At 31.4% G+C, this 23536-nt stretch overlaps 1 protein-coding gene and 1 non-coding gene across 2 annotated transcripts in view; both read left to right on the forward strand.

The window, feature by feature from the left end:
* The window catches only part of LOC145276713 (DET1 homolog), a 361408-nt gene that overhangs the window by 43791 nt on the left and 294081 nt on the right, over positions 1-23536 (forward strand). The window contains exon 2 of the mRNA XM_080127908.1: positions 12459-12518. The gene's annotated coding sequence lies outside the window, so the exon portion shown is untranslated. The remainder of the gene's footprint in view (positions 1-12458; positions 12519-23536) is intronic.
* On the forward strand, positions 21651-21723 carry Trnar-acg (transfer RNA arginine (anticodon ACG)). The gene has a single exon. It is a non-coding gene; the product is annotated as a tRNA-Arg (tRNA).

Consider the following 23536-nt stretch of genomic DNA (forward strand, 5'->3'; position numbering starts at 1 on the left):
CCCAACTTCCTTATACTTTGATAATCTTCTGTTGCCTTTTACTATCTCCTCTTGGTCATAAAAATGACCAACTTTCAGTGATAACAGAAATAAAAAATATAAAGGAATCTACAGTCAACCTATTCACTCTATTTTAAGAGATGTTCCTATTTATAAAAAGATAACTATTTTTCAGACTGGCTCATGCGATGATACTTAAAAATTGCAAACTCATTTCCAATTAGACAAGCTCTTTTGTTTTTCTTGTTTTTTGTATATACCTCATTTTAGTTTCACACAAAAGCTTCTTTGTGTATCGGATGCCATTTTTAACTTAGCCGAAAGTGAATGGACACATAAAATTCTAAACCGAAACTTTTATTATAGTAAATGTGAGTTAATCAACGTTTATTTCCTTAAGTGTGTCTTTTTATATATATATATATATATATATATATATATATATATATATATATATATATATATATACTTTAATCAAACATCAAACTAAATGCATACTCTAGTTCTAGGATTGAGTTATCTTTGGAAAAAATATTGGTTTTAATTTTTACCCATATCTCTCTTGCTTACACTCTAACATTTCTTTGTCTCTGTAAGCATTTAGAGAAAGTGGCTCTTCATTGTTGAAATATAATTTACACAAGTGTGTCTGGACACACCATGAACACATATGTAAATTAGATGGCAAAACAAGAGTTTTAACTTCTATATAAGAATAAAGAATAATAATAATTCTATATAATAATAGTATAAAAGTAGACGTTATCATATTATACAAAAACTGATGTCTTAACAGATGGCAGTTTATGAACTTTCAAGTGAAATCAAAATAAAATGTTAGTGATTGTAACAACACATCATGAGTACCTCTAGTGTGCGTGTATATATATATGTATATATATAATGATGAGAATAATGGAAATAGTATTTCAATGAAATAGAGAAATAAAAAGGAACAAACTGAGTTATGCGTTCATCAATGTTTCGTCTTTATATATATATATATATATATATATATATATATATATATATATTATAATATAAAAGCGAAAACGTGCATGTGTTTGTGTGTGCATTTTTTGTGCATGTTCAGCAAAGGATGGGGGGGGGGGCTCCAGGCGGTTACTCTTTCTTAGAATCTTTTATATGGTACCTAGATTATATCTACGATTTACGAAAGAGGGCGATGTATATCTTTTATTTGGGAGACTTTTACATGCTATTTTCACAGTATTTTTTAGTCTCCGCGTGTTTATTTGGCTTTTCCATATATAAGCGAAACTGAACCCGTAGCAAAATGAGACTCCCTGGCACTCCTGCTCGGGATGTCCAGAAAGCAACGAGGTTTGATCAATGCGGCCAAAACCTGTCATATCAGACTATTGTTATCCATTTTGACACTCCCTTATTTATGGGGAGGTTTTCCCCAACATCTTGGGTGAAATGCAGCCAAATTTCCTCATATGGCATGATATTTGACCTCATTAAATTCATGCACCTGTCATTTAACTTTTTGATCGTTAAATTTATTCCTCTCCCTTCGTGGCCGAGCAGATAAGATACCAGTCTTTTTTTTCCCTTTCATTTCCACCTTCGCGTCAAGGCTTTGGGTTCGAGCCTACCCTCCTACCAAAACTTTCTTTCCTTTTACACCTCCAAAACGCACGGGCAACGCCGGGCACTCTCGCTAGTGTGTGTGTGTGTATATATATATATATATATATATATATATATATATATATAAAGATGTTGATGAACACACACACACACACACAGACGAAACGTTGATGAACACATAACTCCATTTGTTCCTTTTTATTTCTCTATTTCGTTGGAATACTATTTCCATTATTCTCCTATATATATATATATATATATACACACACACAAACGAACACAATAATGGTATCTACTTATAAGTCATCCAAAAGATCTAATGTGTTAATGAACCTCTTCTGCCGACAGAGAGGACCTGAATCATGCGATGGAGACAGACTCGAGAATTTTCAAATGATTACTCGATCGGCCTTAGAACAAAATTGAAAAAAAAATCGTCTTTATATGCCAAACCACATTCTGGATTATTCATTAAATGCTGGCCAATCTCTGTCTAGATTATAATGGGTCAGGTTGAGGAGAGTTTTCTATTTGTTTGTATTATGAAAACCTGAAGGTACATGGTACCCGATTCTTGTTTCTAAGTGAACGCTGGTTTGCCCCACATAGACAGCATCACACTGGCATTGGAATTCATATATAATATTGCTAAATTTTATGTGAGGCAAACTGTCCTTTTTAAAAGAAGAAGATGCAAGTTTCTTATTAAATTATATGGAGTAGAACAGACAGCAATTGTTAATAGTCTAAGTTGATTAATAAGAGGGACACATTTTTCTTCAATCCACGGAAACTTAAGATATACAGGACATTTAGAAGGGCCGAAGTTTATATCCTTGTTAAATTGGCTAATTTTTGATTTAATACATTTATCAATGAATTCAGGGTAGCCATTATCGACCAAAATTTCTTTAATTTTACTAATTTCAGCATCTAGTCGGCATGGGGAACAGATAATCAAAGCCCTGCGTACTAATGTTTGAATAAGCATCAACTTGGTTGTTTTTGGTGTAAATGAATACTATTTAGTATATAAATCTGTAAAGGTTGATTTTCTCTATATAGAAGTAAGAAATCTGCCTCTCGACCTTTCGACCAAAATATTGAGGAATGGGAGAGAATTATCATTTTCAACCGCCATAGTTAAAGGCAGTTGGATGTAAGGAATTGAGATGATCAAAGAATTCTAAAGCAAAGTCACAGGAAGGGAAAGCCACAAAAGTATCAACATAACGGGAATATAAAGCAGTTATATGATGATTTTAAGTTTTAATTCAACAAAATCCAACAAAAATGTCAGCGAGAATAGAGCCCAGGAGACTACCCATGGAAACTTCATCAATTTGTTTATACATCACATTGTCAAAACTGAACTCAACAGACTTTGTGCAGAGAGAAAGGAGTTCAGTAAAATGTTTTTCTAGTAAAGATGGGGGAACAAGTTCACTATGATAAAGTGTGTTGCAACAAATAGCAATGGTCTCATCAAGAGGCATGTAAGTAAACTGGAAATATCAAACCAGCAAAAGAAAGAATTATTTCGGTTAAGAGAAGTATCTCTAATAATTTTAGAAAAAGTAAAGGAATTAGACGCAGTAAGTGGAATAGAATGTATGAATAAACAAAAGTAACTCACTGAACCATTGGGCTAGGACATGCTGAGTAGAATCAACTATAGATAAAATGGATCTACAAGGAACATTATCTTTGTGAATCTTGGGGAGACCATAAAGTCGAGGTCTTAGGGATCAAGTGGGTCATATTTTCTGATAAATCTCTTTAGAGAGATAGATTTTAGTAAATAAAAAGTGCAAGCGTTTTTCTAATTTGATTTCAGAGAGCAAGTAAAGATTAGATACCCCAGTAGCAGAAGACAAAGATAGGCGCACATTTCAAATGACACCGGTTGTTCAACCTTGACATTGCCATTGGTTGTTTGTAAACACATCAAATAGCAGACATGTTCGAATGTTCGCAAAAACATTTTACGATTTAAAAGAAAAAATATATATTTACAAAACTTTTAAGGAGTAAAAAAAAACTTTTTCTATTTACACAAAACTTTTAAGGAGTAAAAAAAAAACTTTTTCTATTTACACAAAACTTTTTGTGTAACAAAACGAACGTAAGTTAAACAAAATATATTAACATAAATGGGTGTCCTTCTGAGTGCGTTTTTTATTATATTTACAGAACTTTGATAAAACTAATAATAATAATTATAATAAAAATAAAAAGAATGAACCATATTAATTACAAAACATTAGAAATTGAAATTTTCGGAGGCTAAACTTACTTGTACTTAATTTGTAAGCAAATAGCAAGTTTCTTTTTTGTTTTTGTTTTTTAAATAAAAATGAGAATTATAAAAAGATTTGTATCTTGTGAGCTTCATCTTTATAAAAATAAGTTATAAAAGATATGTGAATAAAATATTTTTTTAAATCTCGATTGTATATACATGTGATTTTATTATGCATAAAAATTCCTCGGTCTAGAAGGATTTCTCCTTTCACTGATCACCTACAGACATCGCACTTTAAATAAGTATTGAATTGTATTAAAAACGCACAAAGAAAGATAAAGACACACACAAATATTAATCTTGGTCGCAAAAATCCGAACAAGTCAGTTATTTTATTAGTTTCTGCCATTAAAGTTTGCTTATAATTTCATTAAAATTTTTTTTTAAATTATGTATTTTTTAATTGACATCATCCGAAATTCTCAGTTATAACGTTGGTTTATTTATTTATTTGGTATCATTTTACGACCTGCCCCAGTGTAGCATAAACATCCCCAACCACCCCATGTTAAGAACGGCTTTCGGAATAAGTACCTCCCAACCTCAAGAACGGCTTTTGAGGTTGGGGGTGTTATTCCGAAAGCCGTTCTTAACATAGGGAGGTTGGAGTGTTTATAATATGCTGGGGCACATCGTAAAAATTTACCATTTATTTATATTATTATTATTAATAGTTTTATTAAAAAGTTCTGTAAATATATAAAGAACTCACCCAGAAAGACACCCATTTATTTAAATATATTTTGTTAGTTTTATTACTTACATTAAAAAGTTTTGCATAAATAGAAAAGTTTGTTTTTTTTAATCCTTAAAAGTTTTGTGAATATTTAATATTAAAGAAAATGTTTTGTAAATATATATATTTTTCTTTTAAATCTTAAAATGTTTTGTAAATATATTAAAAAATCTTGCTCACGAACATGCCTGCAATTGACGTGTTTACAAACAACCAATGGCAATGTCAAGGTCGAACAACCGGTGTCACTTGAAATATGCGCCCATCTTTGTCTTCTGCTACCAGGGTAGTTAATCTTTACTTGATCCGATTTCAGTATTCAAAGTATTATCACAAGAGTCAATTGAGTCGAGTTTAAGAAATTTAAGTGTCATCTAAAATATTTGACATTTTATTAATATAATCAATACGGTTCAGGACGACTATGCTGGCACCTTTATCAGATTTGGAAAGATAAATATTTTTCTTTAGATTAAGTACAGTAGAAAAATGGGATTTTTTTTCCATACAACATTCCTTAAGTCAATCAACGAATTGCTATAAGAGTGTGCAATACGAGACACATTAGATTTCAAACCTGAAAAAGTATTAGAGGAAAAAGGAGCATGATATTTTAATTGAAAAAACAAATTCATTGAGAACCTCAATATCACTAATGTGTTTAGGAGGAACATCCCCACACACGCACACACACCCACACACATATATAGGTTGGTGCGAAAGTTTTGGCCGCATTTTTAAATCTTTGTAATTTATTTTATACATATTGTTATTAGTAAAACATATCACCATGATTAATTTTTTCTTTCACATTATTAAAACATCCTCTATATTTTTCTGTAATATTCTCATCCATATCAATGAAAAATAAAATCGTATTTCGTATCAAAATCTAAAGAATTTTACAAGTGAAGCATTTATAAGCTTGTTGACGGATGGAATCAAGTTAGAGAGCAAAGGTCATTAATGTTACAAGTAAGGATTTTCAAAAAGTTTTCCATTTTCAAAATAAAATTTTAACTTGGCAAAACCTTTTGCACTGACCTTATATATATATATATATATATATATATATATATATATATATATATATAATCCACCAACAGAAATATAAATTCATGGGGCAAAAACAGAATAATAAAAAGAAAAAAAAATCCAGATAACTTTTTAAAATGCTAAGCTTAAAACTTACATTGAAATCAACAAAAGTTTAGACCTTCTACAATTCTCCCCTCCCCTGTTATTGCAACTGACTTGATGAATTAATTACCCAAATACTTTTAAATAATCTAAAACTTTACTTTGGTGGAAACTATTAAAATAGAACTGAAGTTATCAGCTTAGAAAATTTTTAATCTTTTGAAGTTCAAAATCCTGATGAGGTGCTAAAATTGTCATTGCATTTTGTTGATTTGTATACATTTTTCTTATTCATCTAATATAACTCTCCGGTAAAAACTTTTGTCATCGACATCGAAGCAGCATGAACGTGTTACCGTTAGAAAAAGCAATCTCTAAGACACATAATATCAAAAAATTAGAAAAAGAATCATTAATTATTTCATGTAGAAATATCGTTTTGAAGGACAGGTGAGGTAACGTTTCGATGCCGTTTTTTAATCAAACATGCGCAAATGATCATTTCATTTTAAAAAGCTAAATTTGCACGTCATAACATCTGTGTCATTGTGGTCCGATCAATAACATGTTTGCTTACAAACTTAAGTTTTGCAAGTTCATGCCCACCAAGCAGCATCTTTTTTTCAGTTTTGCTCTTTCCTATCTTTTAAAATTCTCCACTTTTTTACACGCATCCACCACGCTGCATTTTTTTCTTTTAATAACAAAATAAGAAGGAACTCAAGACCCGTTTTTTTTTTTATTTTTTACTAGCTAGGGTACCTGGTGTTGCTTGGGTGGAGAGAGGTGGTATACTAAGACTACTGAGCCCCCCCCCCCAAAAAAAAGAATGTTTCAATCAAAATAGTAGCGAGCACAAAAATAAAATTAGCTGCAGTAGGCAGGATCGAACCTGTAATGCGAAAGAGGAAAAGAGGTGAAAAAAAGCAAACGCATTAGCCGTCTCACCCACATCACACCTGTGGCGTCATGACCTTCTGAAATAATGTTTTATAGACGTACATTGAGATCACTAGGCGTGAATGACTTTCAAAAATGTTGACACAAAAAGTGACCCCCTCCTTGCAAAATACACCTCAGTTGATGGTCAAAGAATTAATATTTTTGGCCAATTTTTAGATATATGTTGTCCAAGAGATTGATCTTTCTAACAATACCAATTTTGTCAGTATTTCTTGCGCATGTAATTTCAGTGGAATTCTCTTCAAAAATGCTGATCTTGCTCTGAATAACTTTCAAAATTGCATGCAAACTTATTTAAAGATTCATCTCTGCTAAAATGTTGCAAATTTCGTCGTTATGTAAACTTTGCATATAAACTAGTGGGATCCATGTCTGGGCCTTCTTTAGGAAAACACAGAATTCAACAAACCCTTGCTCCTTTCTTTTGACTGGATAAAACATACTTTTGAGTATTCAAAAATTTGAACTGCTTTGGTGAAAATTATTAAAATAGATTGAAGTTATCAGTTTAGAAAAAATGTAATCTTTTGTAGTTCAGCCTCGGATAAGAAAGTCCTAAAATCGCCATTCATTAAATTTTAATGATGTAAATGCTATTTCAAACTTAAGCGTGACAAACCAAAGAAAACCAAATCTTTTAAACAAGTTTCGGATGTTAAGCACAGACTCACTTATTGTCACAATGAACTCACCAATTTTTAAAAGGTTGACCATGTAGTTCTTAAAATATTAAGATTCATTATAAACTATTTGGGATTGTGTCTAATATGAAACTGGAGAATTGAGCAGTGAGATGTCTATTCATATACATTTAAACTTCTGCAGGAAACAGAAGGAAGAAACTATTCGAGTAGAAGACTTTCCAACATTTGGGAACCTCGGCAGTGAAGAGATGGGATTTTGCTGCATGTTGGTTTAGTTTGGAGTATGTTTGTTGAGGGGGCACAAGTGCTATAAGTTGATCAGAGCACATTCCATTAAATTACTTCATAGGAGTGCAATATTTTGGTGATGAGACAGAAGTTTGAGCTTGGCCAACGGTGTGTCAACTATTGGATTTGAAACTCATTTTTTGGACTTGTCTGAGAGTGAGAGATTAGTGGTAGATGCACCAGTCCAAACATGGCAACAATACTCCATGCATGGACGATTAGTGGCTTTGTAAAGATATAGAATGCTTTCTGGTGTGATTAATTTTCTGGCACTCCTGGGAACCATCCTTAATCATGGATTTAATTTTGGACAAAACTAATAAGTGTAATTTTATAAATTTGTGAAAAAATGCAATTTTTACTAATTTAGGAGACATTTTTCAGTTCACCGAGGAGGGTCAAATGTAATTTTTCCCAGGGAATTACCAGTTCTTGTTTCATGTAAATAATTAATCCAGATTTTTTTTTATGGATTTTGAATAAAGCCAATGAAAGAAATTATATAAATATTTGAAAAGAATGACCATTTTTTTTTTTTTTTTTTTTTTTTTGAGCCCATTTTATTCACCCTCCATCACTCTGCCAGGAAAACGTGTTCATATTATCTTCCTGCATTCTTGATCTTATAACTTGGGGCAAAATATTTTAGGTTGATGATACCACATCAGGATTTCTGAAGATACAATCTTGTTGACATAAAATGCACCAAACAGTGATGTTATTGTTTTGTTTTTCTTTCCCTTTGCAAAACTTAATCATGTTCTTAGGTCAAAAACAAAAATAACAATTTTCATATCTCTACAAAACAACCAAACCAAATACCATGAATAAATATTTGAAAATATAAAGGACTTGAAGCATGAAAACTTTTTCCAAAATTATTGAATTCAGCATTAAATAACCCTAAAAAGGTTTATATGCCATAAAATAACTATACCAAAATATTTGGAGAAAATTAGAAAACAAAATTAATTTGTTTCCAATTAAAATATTTGTCTTAATTTCTAAAGTAATCTGTAGTTTGCTATTTTATATGTTGTAGATAATAGAAAATCTGTTATAAAAGATCAATACTGTTTTGTCTGCTAAATCTGATCTCACGTCCAGCACACCCTTAAACCTTTAAATTCTTGTTAGTTTTATTTAGGTACCTTTTTTCTGTTTGTTTTCCTTTTTTTTTTTTTTTTTTTTTTTGCGGCGGGGGAGGGGGCAGTTTGTATTGTATTTTTGTGTTTCTTAGAAAGTGCAGATGTTACAAGCACTGCTGCTGCAGGTTTTCATAGGAGTCAGTAATGATAGACAAGCAGCCATATGGGACAGACTGGATGTGACAGGAAGGAGGGACCAAGGTGTTTTTAGTGGGGGTGGGGAATGACATTTGAAAGCATATACGATTTATGGCAGTAAAAGAAATAAATACTCGAGTTATTAATTTCAATGTAAGTGAGGAGGCGAGTAATAATCCCTGCAGTGGGTGGGGGGTAGGGGGAAAATTTTCATTTGAGAGAAATGGGAATTGCGGTTGAGACTAAAGGGATGGCATTGAGGTCTTTTGTTTGTTTTGTTTTTTGTTTTTCTCAAGAAAAATATAAAAATGTTAATGTGCGTGAAAAATAGAGAGAAAAAAATCAGGTTTTGTCTTTATCTGGAAAAGTCAGATGTGTATAGGCGGCAGAGCTATTTGATGTTGAATAGAAAAGTAATTGGGAGAAGACGGATTATTCATAGGGGAAAATTGACGCTTTCCATAGAGATGGAAAAGCCATTAATAATCTACATTATTAGTAGAAAACGTCGGTATCCTTCTGGCAGCAAAAATATTTGATATTTTGTGAATGCATGTTCATATTCATTCAATGGATTTATATGGCGGCAAAATGCTGCCATGACCATATTCAGTGCCATAGTGGCTTTAAATTATAACCAGTCAGACAGAGGTAATGTTTCATAGTAAAAAAAATGTAAATAACTTTCTTATCAAAATAAAACTTCCAAACCGTAAATGTATTCTCTCTCAACCAATATCCTCTTTCTCTGTTCTTATTTATTGCAATTTATCAATTCCTGTCTAACCAAAGAGGAATAATTCATAACAATTAGTTTTATAACAATTTGATTAAATTGTTAATGTTTACTATGTAAGTTTTATGTAAATGAAAAGGTGTCTGAACGGGATTATATTGGATGTACACTAAAGGGAATGGGATCATTTTTATGTTAAATTCATATTTAAAAAAATGTTCCTCACCTTCTACTAAAAGGTTATTTTTTCTTTATTTTGTTTTTTTGTCAGTTTTAGTTATAATCTGAAAATATAATTGCTCAGATATTATCTGTGTGTATTTCACATCAATGGATAGGTGTTCATTAAGAATTTTTGAGAGTGGGGAAACTTTATAAATCTTGCTTACAACTTTTTAAGAAATATTAGTTAAGACCAAATTGAATTTTCCAGGAAGCCCCTCAAATCATCAATTGTGGATTTCAGAGACTTGGTACATTTAAAGGGACACCAAATCGATCCATCCGTCTATCTATCTTTCTACGCATATAAAAGTGACCTTGCTGTGTGTATTTGTGTACGGTTTGATCTCTATCGAACTGCTGTCAATGTTTGGCCTGCAAACTTGAAATTTGATATGTAGGGGATTCGGACGTGTAGAACAAATTCAATTTGGTTTTTAACCGGTAAAAATGGATGTTAATGGTTCAAAATCGAAACTTAGCAGGCATAAGTTGACTTAAAGTGCTCCTCTACACAAGCAGAAATAACTTCATTTATACATTAAACTGCATTAATTTTTAAAGTTTTTATATTCATCTGTCTTTAACTCAGATAGTAGGGAATAATGTAAGATCGCTAAATGTTTTAGTTTCGATTCTAACTGACAGCACCCAAGTCATATTTTAACTTTTTTTTTTTTTTTTTAAACTTTTGAAATCATTACTATATATTGTATACAATATCATAATCACTAAAGAATTGGTTTGAAATATGAAATCTACATTAATTAAAATATAGTTAAGCATATTTTGCCACTGGGCAATGCTAGGTGACCAACTAGTCATTATAATAAATATCACAAATCAGCCAATTTAAGTATGAGAAAATTGATAAATATAGTGAAATTCCATTGAATTTGCGATATAGATAGTTATTTTGGAAATTACTAAATTTGAATGTAAAAAAATTTTACCATCGTTATAAATGTTCAATTCTTTCTTGTATTATTAAGTTGGTTTTTTTTTCCCAGGTTACTTAAGTAGTGTAACTGTTTGCGATGAGTAATTTATCTTTTACATAATGCATATGATAATGTGTCTATGCATATATATAAATAGTTCCATTTTTAATTAAAAAAAGAAAAAAGATATGCCACTCATCAATGCGGTTGGTTTTAATATAAGATTTTAAGTTGTCTTTTACAAAAAAAGTCCAAATTGAAAAAATTTAATGAGTGAAATTGCTGCACTATTAAATTGTTTCTGTTTTTTATATGGTCGAAATTGGATTTAAAAAAAAATTTTTAAATTGATTTACTGTTAAAAGTCCAGCCTAGCTTGATTTTTACTGTATTCTATGTGTTAACTCTTGAAATGAATCTTGTATATAAAACAAAGTTGCACTTCTGTACAATTTTTGTATGTCTTTTTTTTTTTTTTTTTTTACAAGTAATGTAATGCTGTCCAATGTTGAAGCCAACTTTATGCAGTAATTACTGCTTTCATTATGATTAATTTTCATTTATTACAAGAGCATACATTTTAGATTTTTTTCCCCGGTTGTTTAAAGCCTTTTTAGTTATATCCTGTGACATCCGGTTTCTCGACACAAATTTATAAAATTTTCAAACTTTGGACACTTGTAAGTTTGGCTAATTGTGTTATCTGTATAATATTTTACTTGTTGATTTCTCAGTTGCATTTGAAAAGGACAAATACAATTTTTAAAGGTCAAACTGCTTCAAAAAGAGGCTATATTCACAAAATTTGACTTTTAAGACCAATCTGGTAACCCTGGACAAGACTATAAGAGTGACTTCCCGAATATCATTGTAATAATGGTGTGAGAAAGAAACTCATAATTTCAAGATGCAGCGATTATTCATCAAAGAAAGAAGACGGCAAAACGTGACATAAAAAATGAACATTCAAAAGAAACAGTAAAAAAAAAACATTGTCTGTCAAAAAGTGCTGGACTGAAAGAGTAAATTAAAGATTGTCTCTTACAATATGATTTTATTATTTGTATTGAATAATAATTAGCACAATATTACTTTGAGTTTTTATTAGTATTTATAAATTTATCTCATTTGGGTCAGTTCTAGATCTTAAATGCAGTGGACACTATTTTCATAGTAAACTTGTATTTGCTGCCAAAAACACTAGTTTTTTGCACTATCCAGAAAAATATCAGCTTTATCAAAATATATTTGTTAATTTAAATATTTCTCATTTCGTGAAATTTCCACAGGTTATGCTAGTCAATAAATTTGGTATTGTTTTGCAAGTCTACATTAAAAGGTTTTAGATGTAATAAAAATAAAATTTTAGTTTGAGACACCTGTTTATAGCGAGATTTGATGTTTCTTTAAAGAGAAAAAAAAAATCAGCATAATTATAACTTTTGATTTTTTTTTTTTTTTTTAATTCTTTCACTGTTAATCATTGTTAAACATTATCATCATAATTATTTCATATTTTTTTAGTCTTTTTTTTTCTTGCAATTTTTTTAATACTTTTATTTATATTTTTTACATTTCAGAAAGCAATATGATGTTCCCATCCTGTACCTTCCAGTTGAGTTGCACTGATTAATTGCCAGGTAATTTTGATTTTTATGTGTGTATCATTGTATGCTTTTTAAATAACTTGATTGTATTTTAGAATTTTTTTTACTTTTGGATAATTTGGATTAATTGTATTTGCATTCTTTTGTCTACTGGTCTGATCTTGGGTTTTCTTTTCACAATGTTTCAATCGAAATTATCCCTAACCTTCTTCAGATGTAACTTGTCGAACTTGGGAATCTGCATGGAATTTTGAAGGGTATCTTTTATTTATTTTACGTGGGGGATAGCATGCTTTTGTTCTGTCAGTCATGACTAAATGGAAGGCTTAAGTAATTCGCAATTGTATTTTGAGTGTTGCCTGCACTGAGGATTGAAGCCTCAACCTCCAGGAGAACGTAACTTATAACTAAAATTTACCAAGTATTTTATCCACTACACTAAAAGTCTTTGCACAAGAATACATCTACCGACACATGAAAATCTCACTCAAGATGAGAATAGTAATCCAAAGAATCCAAATAATACGAATAATCAATCCTCATCTCAAAAATTCAGAAACTTATTCTTATCTTAGTTGTTAAATTCACATTTCACCGCATGAATTTTGAAAGCCTTGAACTAAATATATATATATATATATATATATATATATATATATACACTAGCTGTTTCTACTCGACATTGACACAATATAAAAATTTGTTGCTAAAAATGTAAAAATAGGAAACTAAAATCACAGCCTTGTGGCCGTGTCTCTTATTTAAGGTAAATTTTTTTCATTTACCAAGTATATTGCATTTATATTTATTTTAAGCAACTCTCCACAGATATGTCAGACATCAAAGTATAAGATCTGTTATATCTTCAGTCACATAGAAGTCCTTCATGACTGAGACAATGAGTGTATTAGTCCTAAACCAGAAAGCCCAATTTCAGCTTCATGCTGGTTAACAGGAATCATTATCATATTCAGTTTAATGCGAGTTGTACATGATAATACAACTGGCATTAAACTGAATATGATGATAATGATTCCTGTTATCTTAACCAACAATAAAATTTTGTAAGCATATTTAATTCTTGCGTCTTATAAAACGAAGATAAGATTTATTAAATGTTAGCACTTTCACTATTTCAAGTTTTCATCATCGTTTTGCTTTTTGTCCTTTACCTTTGGATATCTTTTATGAAACTTAAGAACTGTCATCAAATTTCTGGAGATCCATTTCAAATGCCATTCTCCAGACTGTGGCATTTTTTTAGTTAACTTGTTCAATCATCTTGCTGCCTTTGATCGGGATTGAAATCTGATCTCCAGATAATCTGTGCACATATTTAGAAACACATGATCTGCATGTGATTTAGAATGTGAAGAAAAATGTATGGAACAAAAATTATTTACCTAAAATTCTATCAAAATAGATTTTTCAATCATTCTGTGATATGATTGATATAAATCAAGGTTAATTGGCAATTGACCAATTTGCTTTTAAGTCTTCCAGAAGCGTTGGACTTGTGGTGACATATGGTGTTTCATCGCTAGCATATTCTTTTGTTTTTACTCTCGAGTGTGTATCTGTTATCTTATATGCTTTTATACAGAGTGATGTGATTCTCGGTTGATTAACTGTGTGGGATATATACTCGAGAGTCAAAACAATAAGAATATGCTGCTGTCATAACCCTATTCATCAGCATTAGAATTTAACTATGTTACTCGGCTTTACTTACAATAGATGCAAGCCATATTCATCGTATGAAATCGGTTTCTTTTAATAAAGGAATATTTCAGTTCGGTTTGTTGATAGTCACCAGAACATAAATAAAATCCTCATTTCATAAACTTCTTCAAATGTATATATACACACACACACACACACACACACACATATAATTAATAACTGCAAAGTTGTGTACAAACATTGCCATTGCTTGTCTAATTCTGAAATATGTGAAATAAAGAAAAAAATCTTGACGTTTCAAGCAATTCCTGTGTAGAAAGCTTTTTTAAATAAATTGCCAACTAATCCAACTGTCTAATCCCCTGTAACTTTGACAAAAAAGACAGTAAGTCTACATCATTGGAAGCAACAATTGCAATAAGTATGATATCCGTTTTCTTCTTGATGTCCACCGTAATGAAGGCTAAAGATGACATCTCTCCTTGTGTTTTTAACATGCCATGAATCTGTTATTTTTAACAATGTTTGCTTAAAATGATAGAATTCTGCCTAAATACACACAATTCATATATATGTGTATGTGTGGTGCTTCCAGCAAATCCTCTGATCTATCTTTGCCATCCAAATATTTTTGGCCACATTTTTGTCTGAATATTGAAACATTTCAACACCTGTTGGGATTTTTGATGTCAGTTTTTGATCATGCATTTTTTTTAATGGTAAATATACAGAAAGGACTGTTTACTCAACATTTGGAATATTTTTAAAGGTGGAATTTGAAAGCTACAGTAAAAAAAAAAATTATGGAAAAATGAAATCTGTTTTAAGATTTTTTTTAATGATTTATTTTAAGATTTTTAAAATCACTTTAAAAGTTTTCTCTTTCGATTTTTTTTTTTTTCAATTTTCAAATATTGGTTTGAAACATCTTTATTACAAAATATTTTCCTTCGGACTAGAAAAATATTTTTTGAAAAGTTCAGATTTAAGGGATTGACTTTTTCAGTTGAATATATTGGAGAAAATAAGCAAATTAGTAAGTTCATTTTAAATAATATTTTTGTTTCTCTTTATATGTATTTCCCAATAATATATTCTGTATACTCCAACATTTTGGAAAATAGTGATATCAGCTTATATAAAGCTGATGGATTAGTTATAATAAGACTCAAGGTCAAAGGTAAAAGCTTTATATGGAGAATTAGGCCTAAGAGTCAAATTATTTGCAAACATAAAAATAGCAACTTTTCTAGATAACTTTCAACTCCATCAAAATATATATGAATATATATATATATATATATATATATATATATATAAAAGATTATGCCAACACAATTTCTGTTAATTCAAAATCCAATCACCTTTAATCTATTATAACACATTTCCTAGTTCTATTGAATGTAGGCTTAGTAATAAATATTGAAAAAGGTATTTAACAGTTGTTTATAACATAGTGCTAAAAATTAATCTATATATATAAAAGCGAAAATGTGTGTATGTTTGTGTGTCTGCTAAAAACTTTCACAAACTCTGTATCATATTGAAGTTCTATCCTTCGCCCGAAAAATATCTAAAAATTGGCCAAAACCGTTAATTTTTTCACCCCGAAATCAACAATTTTCAACATGGGGGTGGTCAACAAAAACGGTCCTCTCATGACGACGAACGGTTCTACGCATGCGTCAGATGACGTCATGACCTGATTTAGTTTAAATAGTTGAAGAACTGAATAAAATTTCATGTACGTCGTGTTAGCTCAGTTGGTTAGCGTGTTGGTTCGTTATCTAACCGTTTTGGGTTTGAATCGTGGTGTGAGATGTCTTCTTTTCGATTTTTTAAAATTTAAATATTGAACCAGTGTTATTTAAGCCATTTTTCACGTAATGTTCTTTTTTCTATTTTTTTTTTTTTACTTCACTTATTCTTAGCAACACCCAAAAACACCAGAGTACCCACCGATTGTTTTTAAATTTTAATATCGAAACAGGCTTATTTAAGCTATTTTTCACATGTTTTTTTTTGTTGTTTAAACATTCGTTTTTCTGTTTTCTTTTTTGTTTTTTCAATTTTTACATTTAACATCGTTCGTTTGCCTTACATTAGTATTTTTTTGTTTTTTTTTCAATGTTTTGATTACCCCCCCTTAAGTTTTACGGTTCGTTTTTATGTTCTTTTTTTACTTCGCTTACAACAAACAAACCTGGTCATTGACCTCATTTGCTGAATAGCTTTGCTTACGTAGTCATCGTAGCACTCTACGACTTCCGTGCGGGCACCTGTCAATTTGATTCTTACTTAAATAAATTCAAACATCTTTCAGTAACTCATTCTGGCTGGCCGAACGGTTCATGTTTTTTTTCACATTTTATTTTCAAACTTCGCCTCAGGGCTTCGGGTTCGATCTCCCCCCCCCCCCGTTTCTTTTTTATTTAAGAGCACACACACCTCCAAACACCCGGGCAACACCGGGTACCCCCGCTAGTATTTAAATAAAACAAGAAATATCATTTCATTTATCTTGTATAGTGGTTAAAAAAAATTGCAGTTTTATGAATAAACGCTTTCTCAAGACTAATTCTGTACATAAATTATTTAATAAAAGTTATTTAAAACTGGGTTACAGCTGTTATGAGAATTTAGAAATGATCATTAAGGCTCGCAATAATAAAATATAAATGATGCTTGTAAAGAGAAAAATTAATAAAATTAGAAAAGTGATAATAATAAGTGTAGTAATCTATTAAATAAATCTCAAACCTTTGTGTGTATGTGTTCGTATGTTCCTAAAAACTTTTGTCATGCGGCATCGTTAGAAAGAACGATCTCTCAGACAAAAATATCAATAAAATATTTATTTTGTTTAGAAATGTTGTTTCCTTTGAAGGGAGGGGGGGGGGGGGCAAATAAAAACCTTGCTTTTGATGTGATTTTCAAACCGATGGCACCAAGTCCCTTTTTTTTTTTTTTCACGGCCGGGCAACGCCCCCCCCCCCCCCTTAGCTACTGCCCTATTGTCAATTTTTTTTCTTACAATCTGGCAATGCTGACCATTGACACAATTTTCCTTTTTTACAACCGGGTAATGCAAACCGTACGTGTTAACCATCATTATTTTCTTCTGTTTTAAATAGCTAAATTTGCAATGTTATAACCTCTGTTGACTCATGGACCCATCAATAAAAGCGTTCACTTGTTAACTTGAATTTTGCAGGTTTGCACCTGGCACGCGACAATTTTTTTTTTTTTTTTATTATTATATACAAAATTTTTCTTTTGGTTTCGCTTCTGGTTGATGTTACCCAAGTCTTTTTTCTTTGTTTTTTTTTTTTTAATGATCGGTCACCGCCCCCCCCCCCCAGTCTATTATATAAATCTCAGTTGTTTGTGTGTTAGTGTATGTGCATTTGTATGTATGCTAAAAACTTGTCATCCACGTCGAACAGACATAAACCTGGTATTGTTGGAAGCAGTCTCTCGGACACATAATATTAGAAAAAAATTGTCAATTATTTCATGTGGAAATGTCGTTTTGTTTGAAGGTGGGGTAAGATAAAATTCTTGGTTTCAACGCTATTTGTAAATTATGCACAAATGGTAGATTTGTTGTTTCATTTTAAAAAGCTTAATTTGCAACATCATCGCATCTGTGTCCACATGGTCTGATCAATAGTGTTTGTTTACAAACTAAAATTTTGCAAGTTTGTGTCCAACATGCAGCTTTTTCTTTTTTCTTTTTTTTTTCTTTTTCTTACAAAATTTTGCTTTTGGTTTCGCTTCTGGTTGATGGCATCTAAATCCTGTTATTCTTTATTTAACCGTATTTTACAACCAGACAATGCTGGGCACTCCACCCCCATCCCAGTTCAGACATGAATAAAGAAAAAATGTAACTGTAAAATAAATCTGAGTTGGCCTCTGAAAAATAACTACGTAGTAAAATCATAATTCACCAAGCCATCGTATATACTACTGAAAATTTGAATAATAAAAAATATTACAATAGAAAAATGTGAGCATGAAAAGTAATATGGTTAAGCTTTAACATGGAAAAGTAAAGGACTAGTTGTTAAAACTGGAAAAGAAAATGACAAGCAATTCTAGTAAAAAATATAATAAATCTATAACTTAAAATATTACAGCATTAAGAATTAATTATATAATGCTATAAATTGAATTTTAAAATAAATTCTGAATGCTGTAATATTTTAAGTTATAAATTTATATTTTTTACTAGAATTGCTTGTCATTTTCTTTTCTAGTTTTAACAACTAGTCCTTTACTTTTCCATGTTCAAACTTAACCATATTACTTTTCATGCTCGCATTTTTCTATTATAATCTCTATTTGATTTTTCTAGGCTTCCAATAAATTCACTTGTTCTTTGTTTAATTTCAGTCTTATTTTTTGCCTCCATAAACACATGTAATAACAATGTACGGCACTCGTCTGCTTTCAATAAAATCCCTCAATTATTTTCCTTTCATACTTTCATTTTCTGTTTCACTTGCTACTTTTCATTCTGCGACAGCAGTGAATTAATAGCAACAGTAGTTGCTGAAACAACATGATTGCTATGGAAACCAGTCACATAAAGCGTCGCTCACCTACTTGCATATTTTTATGATTTTGAACACTAGAAAATTCATAACTTTTGTTTTACTGAACGAAAATTAAAAAAAATTTTCACAATATAGCTGAGGTGATGTATAAACTGTAATAATTGTTTGAAATTTGCTCGAAAAATGAGTGAGTGGTGAAACTTTAAATCAGTTCTAAATGACTAAAACTGCCACTTAACCATATATTCAAACATGGTGGTGTTTGAATGATAGAGGAAACCGCATTAGATTTAATTAAAAAAGGTAGATATAGGAAATAACTATTTTTGAGAACTTAGTGTTAGCAGTAATTGAATAGAAAAATATTAAGGTAAGCTATGTAGATTATATATTAAAAAAATTAAAGACCTGAAATAGCCACAAACTAAACATAGAATTAACTTTGAGATAACTAATAATTAAAAAAAAATTAACACAATTAAAAATAAAGTGAATCAGAATCTTTAAAAACTAAATAAGACAAAAGGCTTTTATATACAGAAGGATACATCTATCGTGATGATTACATCTACCAAAATGTGAAAATAACTGAAGATGAGAACAGTAATCCAAAAAATAGGAATAATCAATCCTCATCTCCAAAATTTAGAATCTTAGTTGTTATATTCATGGTTCACTATATGAATTTTGGAAGCCTTACACCATATATATATATATATATATATATATATATACTAGCAAAAGTACCGATCGTTGACTGGGTTCAAAAACAACCTATAGAAAATGGACTCTGATTTATGAAAGTATGATAGGTTATGAAAAGGAAGGGTTGTAAAGAGATAGTTTCGAATTTGGGGGTATCAAAATCAAAACAAAATATAATGGAAGTAAAAATAAAATAGATAAACCCCATAATTTATTATACCATACCTGTTCACACTGAAACACTTATCACAATATTCTGTGGATCTGTATTAAAAAACCTTGTTAAACTTTGTGACATATTTCCATTCTATGGAGGTCAGGCACGAACGAACATCCCATAATTTTATTATACCATATTTCTTCAAACTGAAACATAATTATCAAAGTATACTTACGCAAATACATATGAAAAGTCTTTATTAAAGTTTGTGCCTATTTCCATTCTATGGAAGCCAGGCGCAAACACAGATCTCACAATTTTATACCATCCCTATTTAAGTTAAAACATACTTATCAAAGTATTCGTATGTACATCTATATCAAAAACACTTGTAAACGTTTTTTTTAATTTTTTATTTCCATACTGTGTGGACCATGTGCGAACGCAGACCCCACAATTTTAATGAATCATCATTATGCCAGATCAAACATACCCATTCCTGTGTCTCGATACATCTATCATTATATGTGATCAGTTTTCTATAATAGTCAACCATATAGGAGCCTATTCGTGACCAGACACACACACAGACGTTCAGCTTTATATTATAGATATATATATGATTACTTAATTTAATCACATAAATTAATATATAAAAGTATCATTCAACCACGGTAGTGGTTGAATATATGCTTAAGTCCGAAATTGAATGAATCGAGACACATTCAAACCCCCACCACTAATTCCGTTCGCAACCAAATTTCAAACAGGTTATATAGTTGGGTAGAACACCTCATTAGCTACATTTTGAAAAAAAAATTTCGAAAATTGGTTCAGTAGAAAAAAAGTTACAACAAAATATGTGGGTTCACAAACAGGAGAGTAAGTACATAAGTGACTAATGCTTTTTTTATTTTGCATAACTTTTTTTGTATATAAATATTTTTTACTGCGATTTTGCCAATACAACATGTTAGCGTAACGGTTAGAGTACCGGGGGTTGGTGGAAAGATTTTAGGTTCAATCCCGTGTATCGTTTTTTTTATAATTAAAAAGCCGAACTTTTTTTTAATAACTATTTTTTTTAACTCTCCTTATGATTTTATAGACAAAAAATGGTGAATTTATCGATTAAAAATATTAGTGAATTCTATGATATACATATTCTTTGAATGAGCTCAAATTTTTCGTTATCACATTTGATGAAAAATGTAGTCCCATTTTGGCAATGCGTCTGACCAATGATGCTTTTGAACCCGCGACAAGCATTGCAATGTCATCAGCATCAGTTTGGGCATAAATATTCCTATTTTTAAACTCCTTTAAAAGAGGATTCAGCATACAGTTCCATAGTAAAGGTGATAAAATCCCACTTTGGGGGTTTCATTTAACTACTTCCCTTTTAACAGTTGCCCTCAGTAGTTCTACTTGAACTGTGCTGTGCCTCACCATATACTCAATCCATCGGATGGGTACTGGTGGCACATTGAGTTCTCGTCGCGACTTGAACATACTACTGAAGATATGTTGTCAAAAGCTCCAACGATATCTAAAAAGACACCGAGTGCCATCTTCTTTTTTGTTAGTTTACGCTCTATACAGCTCACGAATTCATGAACCGCAGTGTCGGTAGAGACCCTGCTCGGAACTACTGTGATTGAATGATAAATATTGAATAAATGTGTGTTTGAGAGCTATTTTTTTGACAATCATTAATAAATATTATAAGTTTATATATTAATACAATAGCAATGCCTGGAAAAATCATGGATTATATGGAAAAATGCGCGCATGAAAAGTAATATTCTTAAGATTTTATTAAACCTGGAAAAGTAAAGGACAAGAAATTCAACCTGGAAAAGTAAAGAACAAGATATTCTAGTAAAGTAAAAAATAAGAATTTTTTAGACTTAAAACAACACCGAGTCACACAAAAAGCCCAAAATAAGGGTTTTGGGGCTGATCGTGCAATTGTTGAAAAAGTTACGTGCCCATATCAACAGAATTTAGCACTGTCTGTATACAGCCGTGGTAACATCTTTTGACATATGGACAGGACTTGTGGCGCAATGGAGAACATGTCTGACTACGGATCAGAAGATTCCAGGTTCGAATCCTGGCAAGTTCATAATAATTTTAACCATCATTTTATCCAACGTTTACTTATTATCCTTACCCTTAGTTAAGGTATTTTTGTTTTTTCAGTGATTTTGTTTTGTGCATATGGGAATTTCCCATACTCCGAGTTCACAGGGTAAGCATTGACGGAGTACGATGGTGAGTGTACTTGATTTTGTGTTTGACTCGGCGTTGTGTGTGTCGACACAGTGCAGCCGCTAGTATAAAATATAAAAATTTGTTGCTAAAAATGTAAAAATAGGAGACTAAAATCACAGCCTTGTGTCTATTATTTAAGGTGAGTTTTTTTCATTTACCCAAGTATATTTCATTTATATCTATTTTAAGCAACTTTCCACAGATATGTCAGGCATCAAAGTATAATGTTATCTTCAGTCACATAGAAGTCCTTCATGACTGAGACAATGAGTGTATTAGTCCTAAACCAGAAAGCCCCGTTTCAATTTCATGCTATCATGTACGACTGGCATTAATATTAATATGATGATGATTATAATATAGATCTTATTTCCAGTATAATGGTTTGTAGAAAAGGAACAAAAGCAATGGCTATAGTTAGCAAACATATGCTAGTGCTGATGAGTCTTTTAATTCTCTTTCGAACAATCTTTCAATACTAAACACAAAATGTTTATCTATTGTATTTTTGTAGATGTATTTTTTTCCAATTATTCTCTCACATGTGTGTTTATTTCTACTCTTGTATTTGTTAATGTGAAGAGAATTCAGTTTCCAAATGTTTTTCTTCATAAAATAGTGATATCCTCAAATAAATTCTGAATCCATATAATAGGGATCCGGCAAATATTCGGTTGATTCCAATATTGTAGCCTTTACCGCTTGTCTTTATATGACCATTCCTTTTTTTTTTTGCTATTTGTGTAGCGCTGAGTCCTGTTAATTCCATTAAGTTCTCCTGACAAGACAATGTTTAAGAAGACTAATCTATGCTAGTGTCATAACGGCCATTTTTAGATGATTACTTTCGTGTCTCATGGGAGAAGGTAAGTGATTGCACCGTTGGAAGTTGGTGAGAAAATCATGTTAGAATCATTATTAGTGATGGTTGCAGAAATAGAACTCTTTTTTCTCTCTCTCTCTCTCTCTCTCTCTCTCTCTCTCTCTCTCTCTCTCTCTCTCTCCTTTTCTCTCTCCTTTTCTCTCTCTCTCTCTCCTTTTCTCTCTCTCTCTCTCTCTCTCTCCTTTTCTCTCTCTCTCTCTCCTTTTCTCTCTCTCTCTCTCCTTTTCTCTCTCTCTCTCTCCTTTTCTCTCTCTCTCTCTCCTTTTCTCTCTCTCTCTCTCCTTTTCTCTCTCTCTCTCTCCTTTTCTCTCTCCTTTTCTCTCTCTCTCTCTCCTTTTCTCTCTCTCTCTCTCTCTCTCTCCTTTTCTCTCTCTCTCTCTCCTTTTCTCTCTCTCTCTCTCCTTTTCTCTCTCTCTCTCTCCTTTTCTCTCTCTCTCTCTCTCCTTTTCTCTCTCTCTCTCTCTCCTTTTCTCTCTCTCTCTCTCTCCTTTTCTCTCTCTCTCTCTCTCCTTTTCTCTCTCTCTCTCTCCTTTTCTCTCTCTCTCTCTCCTTTTCTCTCTTATCCCTTTCTCTTATCCCTCTCTCTCCCTTTCTCTTATCCCTCTCTCTCCCTTTCTCTTATCCCTCTCTCTCCCTTTCTCTTATCCCTCTCTCTCCCTTTCTCTTATCCCTCTCTCTCCCTTTCTCTTATCCCTCTCTCTCCCTTTCTCTTATCCCTCTCTCTCCCTTTCTCTTATCCCTCTCTCTCCCTTTCTCTTATCCCTCTCTCTCCCTTTCTCTT

Source organism: Euprymna scolopes, chromosome 5, assembly GCF_053919585.1.
Source record: "Euprymna scolopes isolate OS-2025 chromosome 5, ASM5391958v1, whole genome shotgun sequence".
In the NCBI taxonomy this organism is placed as follows: domain Eukaryota; kingdom Metazoa; phylum Mollusca; class Cephalopoda; order Sepiida; family Sepiolidae; genus Euprymna; species Euprymna scolopes.